This window comes from Salmo salar, chromosome ssa04 (genome assembly GCF_905237065.1).
Source record: "Salmo salar chromosome ssa04, Ssal_v3.1, whole genome shotgun sequence".
NCBI classification, from domain to species: domain Eukaryota; kingdom Metazoa; phylum Chordata; class Actinopteri; order Salmoniformes; family Salmonidae; genus Salmo; species Salmo salar.
The window spans coordinates 16,911,944-16,924,016 of NC_059445.1; positions in this window are offsets into that span (position 1 = coordinate 16,911,944).

A 12,073-nucleotide genomic window follows, 5' to 3' on the forward strand; every position below is an offset into this window, starting at 1 on the left:
AATTGTAGACCTCCACAAGTCTGGTTCATCTTCGGGAGCAATTTCCACACGCCTGAAGGTACCACGTTCATCTGTACAAACAATAGTATACAAGTATAAACACCATGGGACCACGCAGCCGTCATACCGCTCAGGAAGGAGACGCATTCTGTCTCCTAGAGATGAACGTACTTTGGTGCGAAAAGTGCAAATCAATCCTAGAACAACAGCAAAGGACCTTGTGAAGATGCTGGAGGAAACAGGTACAAAAGTATCTATATCCACAGTAAAACGAGTCCTATATTGACATAACCTGAAAGGCCGCTCAGCAAGGAAGAAGCCACTGCTCCAAAACCGCCATAAAAAAGCCAAACTATGGTTTGCAACTGCACATGGGACAAAGATCGTACTTTTTGGTCTGATGAAACAAAAATAGAACTGTTTGACCATAATGACCATCGTTATGTTTGGAGGAAAAAGGGGGAGGCTTGCAAGCCGAAGAACACCATTCCAACCGTGAAGCACGGGGGGGGCAGCATCATGTTGTGGGGGTGCTTTGCTGCAGGAGGGACTGGTGCACTTCACAAAATAGATGGCATCATGAGGAAAGAAAATGATGTGGATATATTGAAGTAACATCTCAAGACATCAGTCAGGAAGTTAAAGCTTGGTCGCAAATGCGTCTTCCAAATGGACAATTACCACAAGCATACTTCCAAAGTTGTGGCAAAATGGCTTAAGGACACCAAAGTCAAGGTATTGGAGTAGCCATCACAAAGCTCTGACCTCGATCCTATAGAAAATGTGTGGGCCGAACTGAAAAAGCATGTGCGAGCAAGGAGGCCTACAAACCTGATTCAGTTACACCAGCTCTGTCAGGAGGAATGGCCCAAAATTCACCCAACTTATTGTGGAAAGCTTGTGGAAGTCTACCCGAAACGTTTGACCCAAGTTAAACAATTTAAAGGCAGTGCTACCAAATTCAAATTGAGTGTATGTAAACTTCTGACCCACTGGGAATGTGATGAAATAAATAAAAGCTGAAATAATTCTCTCTACTATTATTCTGACATTTCACATTTTTTAATTAAGTGGTGATCTTAACTGACCTAAGACAGGGAATTTTTCTAGGATTAAATGTCAGGAATTGTGAAAAACTGAGTTCAAATGTATTTGGCTAAGGTGTATATAAACTTCCGACTTCAACTGTATATAGTCTCGCTATTGTTATTTTACTGCTGCTCTTTAATTACTTGTTACTTTTATTTCTTATTCTTATTCTTCCGTATTTTTTAAAACTGCATTGTTGGTTAGGGGCTCGTAAGTAAGTATATCACTGTAAGGTCTACACCTGTTTTATTCAGCATTTCACTGTAAGGTCTACACCTGTTGTATTCGGCGCATGTGACTAAGAAAATTTGATTTGATTTGAATAATATCCTTTTTTTGTCTGTATCTCTGTAATGGTATCTATGTCATTGTATATTTATTTATGTAAAAAAAAAAAAATACCGACTAGAATGGAAATAAGTCCCCGATTTTATTGTGCAATCCCGATCACTTTGAAAAATCTTTTCACTGTTTGAAAATACAATGTCTTTGGAAGGTATTCAGACCCCTTGACTTTTTCCACATATGTTATGTTTCATTCTTTCTTCCCCTCATCAACCTACACACAACACCCAATAATGAAAAAGTAAAATCAGGTTCACATTTGTTTTGCTGAAATATCATATTTACAGTACAAGTCTAAAGTTTGGACACACCTACTCATTCAAGGGTTTTTACTTATTTTTACTATCTTCTACATTGCAGAATAATAGTGAAGACATCAAAACTATGAAATAACACACATGGAATCATGTAGTAAACAAAAAAGTGTTAAGTCAAAATATATTTTATATTCTTCAAAGTAGCCAGCCTTTGCCTTGAGGACTGCTTTGCACATGTAATCGATGTGAAATGGCTAGTTAGTTAGCGGTGGTGCGCGCTAATAGCGTTTCAGTCGGGTGACGTCACTTGCTCTGAGACCTGAAGTAGTTGTTTGGGTAACGATGCTTCGTGGGTGACTGTTGTTGATGTGTGCAGAGGGTCCCTGGTTCAAGCCCAGGTTGGGGTGAGGAGAGGGACGGAAGCTAAACTGTTACACACACTTGGCATTCTCTGAAACAATTTATGAGGTAGTCACCTGGAATGCATTTTAATTAACAGGTGTGCCTTGTTAAACGTTAATTTGTGGAATTTCTTTCCTTCTTAATGCATTTGAGACAATCAGTTGTGTTGTGACAAGGTAGGGGTGGTATACAGAAGATGGCCCTATTTGGTAATTGACCAAGTCCATATTATTGCAAGAACAGCTCAAATAAGCGAAGAGAAACAGCAGTCCATCATTACATTAAGACATGAAGGTCAGTCAATACGGAAAATTTCAAGAGCTTTGGAAGTTTCTTCAAGTGCAGTCGCAAAAACCATCAAGCGCTATGATGAAACTGGCTCTCATGAGGACCACCACAGGAAAGGAAGACCCAGAGTTACCTCTTCTGCAGAGGATACGTTTATTAGAGTTAACTACACCTCAGATTGCAGCCCAAATAAATGCTTCACAGAGTTCAAGTAACAGACACATCTCAACATCAACTGTTCAGAGGAGACTGCGTGAATCAGGCCTTCATGGTCAAATTGGGGCAAAGAAACCACTACTAAAGGACACCAATAAGAAGAAGAGGCTTGCTTGGGCCAAGAAACATGAGCAATGAACATTAGACCGGTGGAAATCTGTCCTTTGGTATGATGCGTCCAAATTTGAGATTTTTGGTTCCAACCGCCGTGTCTCTGAGAGACGCAGAGTATGTGAACGGATGATCTCCGCATGTGTGGTTCCCACCATGAAGCATTGAGGAGGAGGTGTGATGGTGCTTTGTTGGTGACGCTGTCAGTGATTTATTTAGAATTTAAGGCACACTTAACCAGCATGGCTACACTTAACCAGCATGGCTACCACAGCATTCTACAGTGATAAGTCATCCCATCTGGTTTGTGCTTATTGAGACTATCATTTGTTTTTCAACAGGACAATGACCCAAAACACACCTACAGGCTGTGTAAGGGCTATTTGACCAAGGAGAGTGATGGAGTGCCTCATCAGATGACCTGGCATCCACAATCACCCGACCTCAACCCAATTGAGATCGTTTGGGATGAGTTGGACAACGGAGTGAAGGAAAAGTAGCCAACTAGTGCTCAGTATATGTAAGTACTTCTTCAAGATTGTTGGAAAAGCTTTCATCATGAAGCTGGTTGAGAGAATGCCAAGAGTGTGCAAAGCTGTCATCAAGGCAAAGGCTGGCTACTTTGAAGAATCTCATATATAAAATATATTTTGATTTGTTTAACACTTTTTTGGTTACTACATGATTCCACATGTGTTATTTCATAGTTTTGATGTCTTCACTATTATTCAACAATGTAAAAACAAAGAAAAACCCTTGAATGAGTAGGTTTGTCCAAACTTTTGACTGGTACTGTACATAGTATTCAGACCCTTTCCTCAGTACTTTGTTGAAGCATCTTTGGCAGCGATTACAGCCTTGAGTCTTCTTTGGTATGACGCTACAAGCTTGGCACTCCTGTATTTGGGGAGTTTCTCCAATTCTTCTCTGCAGATCCTCTCAAGCTCAGTCAGTTTGGATGGGGAGCGTCGCTGTAAAGCTATTTTCAGGTCTCTCCAGAGATGTTCGATTGGGTTCAAGTCCGGGGTCTGGCTGGCCACTCAAGGACATTCAGACTTGTCCCAAAGCCACTTCTGTGTTGTCTTGGCTGTGTGCTTAGGGTTGTTGTGCTGTTGGAAGGTGAACCTTCGCCCCAGTCTTAGGTCCTGAGCGCTCTGGAGCAGGTTTTCATCAAGGATCTCTCTGTACTTTGCTCTGTTCATCTTTCCCTCGATCCTGACTAGTCTCCCAGTCCCTGCCGCTGAAAACCATCCCCACAGCATGATGCTGCCACCACCATGCTTCACTGTAGGTATAGTGACAGGTTTCCTCCAGATGTGACGCTTGGCATTTAGGCCAAAGAGTTCAATCTTGGTTTCATCAGACCAAATCAGGTTGTTTCTCATTGTTTGAGATTCGTTTAAGTGCTTTTTGACAAACTCCAAGCGGGCTCTCATGTGCCTTTTACCGAGGAGTGGCTTTAGTCTGGCCACTCTACAATAAAGGCCTGATTGATGGAGTGCTGCAGAGATGGTTGTCCTTCTGGAAGGTTCTCCCATCTCCACAGAGGAACTCTGGAGCTCTGTCAGAGTGGCCATCGAGTTCTTGGTCACTTCCCTGACCAAGCCCTTTTCCACCGATCGATCAGATTGGCCAGGTGGCCAGCTGTAGGTAGAGTCTTGGTGGTTCCAAACTTCTTCCATTTAAGAATGATGGAGGCCACTGTGTTCTTGGGAACCTTCAATGCTGGAGACATTTTTTGGTATCCATCCCCAGATCTGTGCCTCGACACAATCCTGTCTCGGAGCTCTACGGACAGTTCCTTCAACCTCGTGGCTTGGTTTTTGCTCTGACATGCACTGTCAAATCAAATCAAATCAAATTTTATTTGTCACATGCGCCAAATACACAGCTGTAGACCTTACTGTGAAATGCTTACTTACAAGCCCTTAATCAACAATGCAGTTCAAGAAATAGAGTTAATAAAACATTTACTAAATAAACTGAAGTTAATAAAAATTGAATAAATTCAAAAGAAACACAATAAATGTACATAACAATAATAAGGCTATATACAGGGGTTACCGGTACTGAGTCAGTGTGTGGGGGTACAAGTTAATCGAGGTAATTTGTAAAGTGACTATGCATAGATAATTAACAGCGAGTAGCAGCAGTGTGAAAACAAAAAGGGGGTGGGTGTGGGGTTTCAATGTAAATAGTCCCGTTGGCCATTTCATTGGTTTAGTTGTTCAGCAGTCTTATGGGTTGGGGGTTGAAGCTGTTAAGGAGCCTTTTGGTCCTAGACTTGATGCTTCGGTACCTCTTGCTGTGCGATAGCAGAGAGAACAGTCTATGACTTGGGTGACTGGAGTCTTTGACAATTCTTTGGGCCTTCCTCTGACACCGCCTAGTATATAGGTCCTGGATGTCAGGAAGCTTGGTCCCAGTGATGTACTGGGCCATACACACTACCCTCTGTAGCGCCTTACGGTCAGATGCCGAGTAGTTGCCATACCAGGCGGTAATGCAACCGGTCAGAATGCTCTCGATGATTCAGCTGTATAACTTTTTGAGGATCTAGGGACCCATGCCAAATCTTTTCAAGCTCCCGAGGGGGAAAAGGTGTTGTCGTGCCCTCTTCACAACTGTCTTGATGTGCTTGGACCATGAAAGTTTGTTGGTGGACATCAAGGAACTTGAAACTCTTGACCCGCTCCACTTCAGTTCCGTCGATGTTAATGGGGGCCTGTTCAGCCCTCCTTTTCCTGTAGTCCACGATCAGCTTCTTTGTCTTGCTCACATTGATTGAGAGGTTGTTGTCCTGGCACCACACTGCTAGGTCTCTGACCTCCTCCCTATAGGCTGTCTCATCGTTGACGGTGATCAGGCCTACCACTGTTGTGTCGTCAGCAAACTTAATGATGGTGTTGGAGTCGTGCTTGAGGGACCGTATATAAACAGGTGTGTGCCGTTCCAAATCATGTCCAATCAATTGAATTTACCACAGTTGATTCAAGGTGATCAATGAAAACAGGATGCACCTGAGCTCAATTTTGAATCTCATAGCAAAGGGTATTTTTTATACATTTGCGAACATTTCTAAAAACCTGTTTTTGCTTTGTCATTATGGGGTATTGTGTGTAGATAGATGAGGAAAAATAAGGCTGTAACGTAACAAAATGTGGAAAAAGTCAAGGGGTCTGAATACTTTCCGAATGTACTGTATGTATTGTATTGCAACTGATAAATAAAATAAATCAATCAATCCAAACCGTGCCATGTGATGAATGGAAAGAGACATCTGTTACAAAACCCCAAAAAGTTTAATGACATTAAAAGATTGTGAAGCTAAACCTTCGATACTGAGGTCTACAAGGTAGGGAGGGATGTGTTCTCTGGTTGTCCAGATTGACATAGTCTGTTTATTGTGGTGTTGAAAATGCAAACCATGATATTGAAGTGCACGAAGTCAGTATGCTTTGTTTGTTGTTGTGTGGTGTATTGGCATTGTAAAATTCGTTGCACATGTTTTATATAATTATTAATATGGCATCAAATTGTTGATAATCTGATTTCCCCATAGATGAACATTGTCTGCAAGTGGCTCCTCAACCATCTGGCCCATAGCCCTGCATGCTGTAACAGGCAGGGAGAGTGAGTTCGTCCGTGGTCGCTGGCGAACCCTCAACCATCTGGCCCATAGCCCTGCATGCTGTAACAGGCAGGGAGAGTGAGCTCGTCCGTGGTCGCTGGCAAACCCTCAACCATCTGGCCCATAGCCCTGCATGCTGAAGTGGCAAAGTCAATATCCACGAGTCGCTACAGTTATTGTTATTTGTGGTCGTAAACATAATTTAGAGTTAATGAGGAGGGAGGGTGTGATTGTTTTACAGTACGAAGGGAGAATCTTGTGAAAATATTTTTTATGTTGGCGAGGGGGTGGGCACATTTTTATAATGACACCTTGAGTTCGACCAATACATTTCAAACTCTCCCTAATGTAGTTCCACCTCCAACACCGCCAAAACAACCTCTATGCAGATGTGGGCTAAAGTGGATCTGATTGAATAGAACCACGTGTGTTTTAGCACAGAAGTAGAAACGCGAATAAGTAAAATCATTTAGGCGATAACTCACACTAGCATAATGCGTCTTCACTGTGTGTGATGAGAAAACCGTTCAGCAGCTTTTAATTTCTACGGGAAGTCGGGAAGTCACTGATAACCTTTTCACACTATTTTGCCGACTGTGCTGACTTAGATTTTTCATTAAACATCATCCTATCTAGCAGCTATAGTGAATGCTTTACCAGTACAGCTCAGTAGTGCGAGAAGGGTACATAAAAGGTCTCTCTGTCATGTTGTGACACAGAGCAGAAGTACCAGAGTGGATCCACTTCACACAACCTCTTCTCCAGAAGCACCGCACAGGGGCTTCTGTAATCACTCAAGGGCAAACCTAAGGCACGATCAGCATGTATTAAGCAGCCCTGGGAACTCCTCCTGTCAGAGACACAGAGCGCGGGAGAGCGAAGTTACCCCCCTGTCTGGTGAACAGGGAGGGAACCTGTTTTAGAGGGTGAAAGATGTGTGTCTCAGGAGTGTGTGTGCGTGTATCAGGAGCATGCGTGTGTGTATGCACGCATCACTGTAAGTCGCTTAGGATAAAAGCGTTTGCTAAACGGCATATATTATTATGTAATTGTTATATTATATTATTGTGTCAGGAGTGTGAGTCAGGAGTGTGAGTCAGGAGTGTGAGTCGGGAGTGTGTGTGTCGGGAGTGTGTGTGTCGGGAGTGTGTGTGTCGGGAGTGTGTGTCGGGAGTGTGTGTGTCAGGAGTGTGTGTGTCGGGAGTGTGAGTCAGGAGTGTGTGTGTCGGGAGTGTGTGTGTCGGGAGTGTGTGTGTCGGGAGTGTGTGTGTCAGGAGTGTGTGAGTCAGGAGTGTGTGTGTCGGGAGTGTGAGTCAGGAGTGTGTGTGTCGGGAGTGTGAGTCAGGAGTGTGTGTGTCGGGAGTGTGAGTCAGGAGTGTGTGTGTCGGGAGTGTGTGTGTCGGGAGTGTGTGAGTCAGGAGTGTGTGTGTCAGGAGTGTGAGTCAGGAGTGTGTGTGTCGGGAGTGTGAGTCAGGAGTGTGTGTGTCGGGAGTGTGTGTGTCAGGAGTGTGAGTCAGGAGTGTGTGTCAGGAGTGTGAGTCAGGAGTGTGAGTCAGTAGTGTGAGTCAGGAGTGTGTGGTTCCAATTATGTGGAGGCCTTTACCCCCCCCCCCACACCCAACTATGATATGTGGTTGTCCCACCTAGCTATCTTAAGAGAAATGCACTAACTGTAAGTCACTCTGGAATTATTACTAAATTACTAAAATGTAAATGTGTGTGTCAGGAGTGTGTGTGTGTGTGTGTGTGTGTGTGTGTGTGTGTAAGCTAAGGGCTGAGAGATAGGGATACCCTTGAAATCACAGTCACACCCCACCAAGTAGAGAAGGCCAGTTGTGTTGCGGCCGGGGGCTATCTCATCCAAAATCTGCATGTTTCAGCAGTAGTGGGACACCCTTCTGGTTACACACCAGTAAACAAAGAAAATAGGAAGACAGTTCAGGGTTGTCCTATTCCGAAATTACAAAGAGAGCTTGGATCATAGAACTGTGATGTTGCTGACAGGGCATAGCCAAATAGTAGAGCTCAGTCATGCATAGTAGTATGAAAGAAGAATAGTGAATGCATGTATGATCTTCTAGACTCTTGCCCTGGATCCACACGTTAACAACATTGTCGAATCTTAATGTGACAGGTCAAATAAGGGTTCGATAGACATTGTTGAACAGACTTTTTAAAGACATTTAAAATTACAAAGAGATTGATTACGGGCAGGTTTGTATTTTTGTCAAAGTTTCTGGAAAGTTTAGACAGCAGAGCCTCACAATAATTTAAATTCACCCTCCCCCTTGGAAACTTCCAGGAAGAAAAACAACATTCATCTTATTCCCAAGCCTCAAGCCCCTCTAGTCTCTGAGAGAGAGAGAGAGAGAGAGAGAGAGAGAGAGAGAGAGAGAGAGAGAGAGAGAGAGAGAGAGAATCACACTAGGTCATCAGGCAGATGGTCACAATTACATGGCACCTTCATGGCATCCATATCACAATGCACAGGAGACATGGGAGGTCAAAGTTCAGCCTGCCTGCTGCCATTATTGTACCTTTCAAGTGTAGTGTTGCTAATGCTCTGTGTGAGGCGCAACTCCCAGTTGCTGCACGATAGCCCAATGCGATTATGCAGTCTGGGTAGGGGAAGGTTAAAAGAGCTGCTACATTGGAATATTCAAGATTTGGAAAGGAAATAGGCCTTTCGGAGCCATGTGGGGGAGATAAAAATGACTCAGGTGGGACGATGGTTTGGTGTGCCAGTGACTAACAGGAGACTATAATTCCCTTAGTGTGCAGTGAGCTAATGAGCCAACAAGCAAAGTGAATTTATACACATCGTAACCGCCACATGACCAAAATCTAATAGAATTTGCTCTCCTGTTAAATAAAATATGCTTGTGAGAGCATTTAGATGTTGTTCAATGGAAATGCAATCCTTGTGGAAATACAAAAAAAAAACGACTTCACGTGGAATATGCTGATCATACTGGGGGAAAAACCCTTACTGTAATTCCCCTTTGTCATACCTGGTATCATGTGATGCCTTGTTTAACGACTTTTCAGAGTCAGGTTTGAAGAATGCAGGGGGTAATTCTGAGGCAGACAGATTCTCCTAGCTACCCCCCCATTCACCCGTGGCAAGCGCTGCTCCTCTCTGGCAGCCTCTGTATCTTCGGCCCTAGTTATGATGCCATTCTGGCTCTTCTCCCAGTGTCTGGGAGGCACAGTCCTCATAGACTCACCCTCCTCGGTGGAGTATTACTCCTGTCAGGGTCGGGGGGTACATTTCATTTCAATTGCAGTCAATTCAGGAAGCATACTGAAATTGCAATCCCAATTTCTCTTTTATGCAACTCAAAGATTCATATTTAGAATTAGAATTGGAATTTGGTTTACTTTCTGAATTGACTGGAACTGAAATGGAATTGACCCCAACCCTGACTTATCTGCCCCAACCCGTAGAAACACGGTATTGTTATGAATGGAAGTAGTTTAGGGCATAGGTAGACTTTCACTTCCACTACACGTATCACAACCCTGGAAAGCAGCAGCAACTGGGCCAGGTACTGAGAGTGATAAGCAAGTGATTGCTCACAGGTAATCATTGTGGAGAGGTGGATTAAGTAGCCTTCCCGCGGTTGTTTGCTACATTTTTTGCGATAGTATGCATTTTTCATGTCTTTCCATTATTAGTTTGTGTCATTAGCCTCAACATTAATGATCTGCTTGGGTTGGCTGACTGCCGAGTCAAGACAGAGCTCGCCCTGGATCCTGGTAAGAATGCTGTCACCTCGGCACATGTATCTAACAGAATGAGTTACAGTGAGAGAGGAACAGTGTGTGTTAATGTGTGTATGAATATAGAAACCAAGAGATTATAGTTTAGTTAAATTCAGTTTATTAAGATCGCCATTAGCTGTTGTACATGCAGCAGCTACTCGTCCTGGAGTCCACATAAAACGTACAAATACATGATAATGTACAGAACAATAATAGACTAGAACAACATAAGATATTACATTCAATTCCAAATAAACACGTTTTTACTCCAAGAGACCACAAAAATACTATTTATACACTATTCATATATACATATTCGTATTCCTATATAAAACACAGTTAAATTAGATCTTTGGAAAGAGGAGAGGCGCTGTGATACACAATGTTTTTTATCCCAGAAAATGCTTTACTTGCTTTTTGTCTGAGTAACCTCTGGTGGCAGAGCATTCCACGATGACATGGCTGTATACGTAACTTAGCAACGCGTTGTCTGTTTTTGGATTGGGTACCGTGAAGAAACCCAAAGTGGTGTGTCTGGTGGGGTATGTATGTCTGTTTGAAGTGTACGCAAATAGATTATACAAGTGGTTAGGCATTTTCAGCACAAATGTTTCTTATTAAAAAATACTATAAGATTAGTCCATTTCTCCTCAACCCTCAACCATAAAATAATATTTGTATTTACATTTTAGTCATTTCGCAGACGCTCTTATCCAGAGCTACTTACAGTCAGTGCATTCATCTTCAGATACTGTAGCTAGGTGTGACAACCACATATCACAGACTATCATGTTGTTGATGTTAGGTCTGTGTGTGTTAGTCATAATGCTCCATTGTTCTTGTCCTGATCCAATGCCACCCAGAGCCCAGAGTGGCACAGTTGGCATTCCAAGCACAAAGCCAAGACATATTTTGCCAACGGTTGGCAGTGACTAGTACCTCTAGAATGCTACAGCATTGTATGATCCGATCCCCAAAGTCCAAACACAAAGAATAACCCTGGTGATAAAATGTGTAATTCCAAATAGGCTGTTAGGCCCATGCTATTGTACCTACTGTAAATCCCCTAGTATTGAAGTAAGAACTGCTGGACAACAAAGCCACAGGATTTGTTGCTGTTGTTTTGCTATTACCACCAGTCCCTGTGCATTCTCCTGGAAATAACCCCAATGTCACTCATTGTGTCATTGTGTCATGTGTGACTCTTTGTGGATGACGTCATTCCAGAGTCCTTTCTAGAATTCATCTATTTTTTTTCACTCTCTCGGGTATTTCCTCATTCTGTCTTCCCTGTCGCCGAAATGTAGCACGTAGGTCTGTTCTGTGGACTGAATGGAGGCGTAGGTGGTTGACGTAGACCACAGGAGGTTGGTGGCTCCTTAACTGGGGAGGACGGGCTCGTGGTAATGGCTGGAGCGGAATTGGTGGAACGGTAGCAAATACATAAAAGACACGGTTTCCATGAGTTTGATGCCATTCCATTTGCTCCGTTCCAGCCATTATTATGAGCCGTCCTCCCCTCAGCAGCCTCCACTGTTTGTGGACATCAAAGCACTTAGAGTAGGAATACCAGAGTAAAACCATTTGTTACATGGCGTTTAGATGTAGTTTTCTGCATCCCTTGCGTAGCAACACATTTCATACTGCACCACACGTTCACATTAAAGCCGTACATGTAGGCCTATCCACACATTGTGAATGATGTTATCTCTTCAATATGAGTGATTGAGTGATTGAATGAGCTTTCCATTTGTTCCCCTAAAATCAAACACGTTCTCCCCAGTCCACATACTGTCTGTCATGCATGTCTATTTCTCTCTCCTCCACTCCTTGTTTTGTTACCAGTGTTTTTCCTTATCAGTTGACCTCTGTTGTGTGGTACCAGGAACCCAGACATCCAGTTATATGCGTTGGGATTCATTTCCGTCCTGGCAGCCGCCCCGTGTTTCTGTTCTGTTACATGAAGATG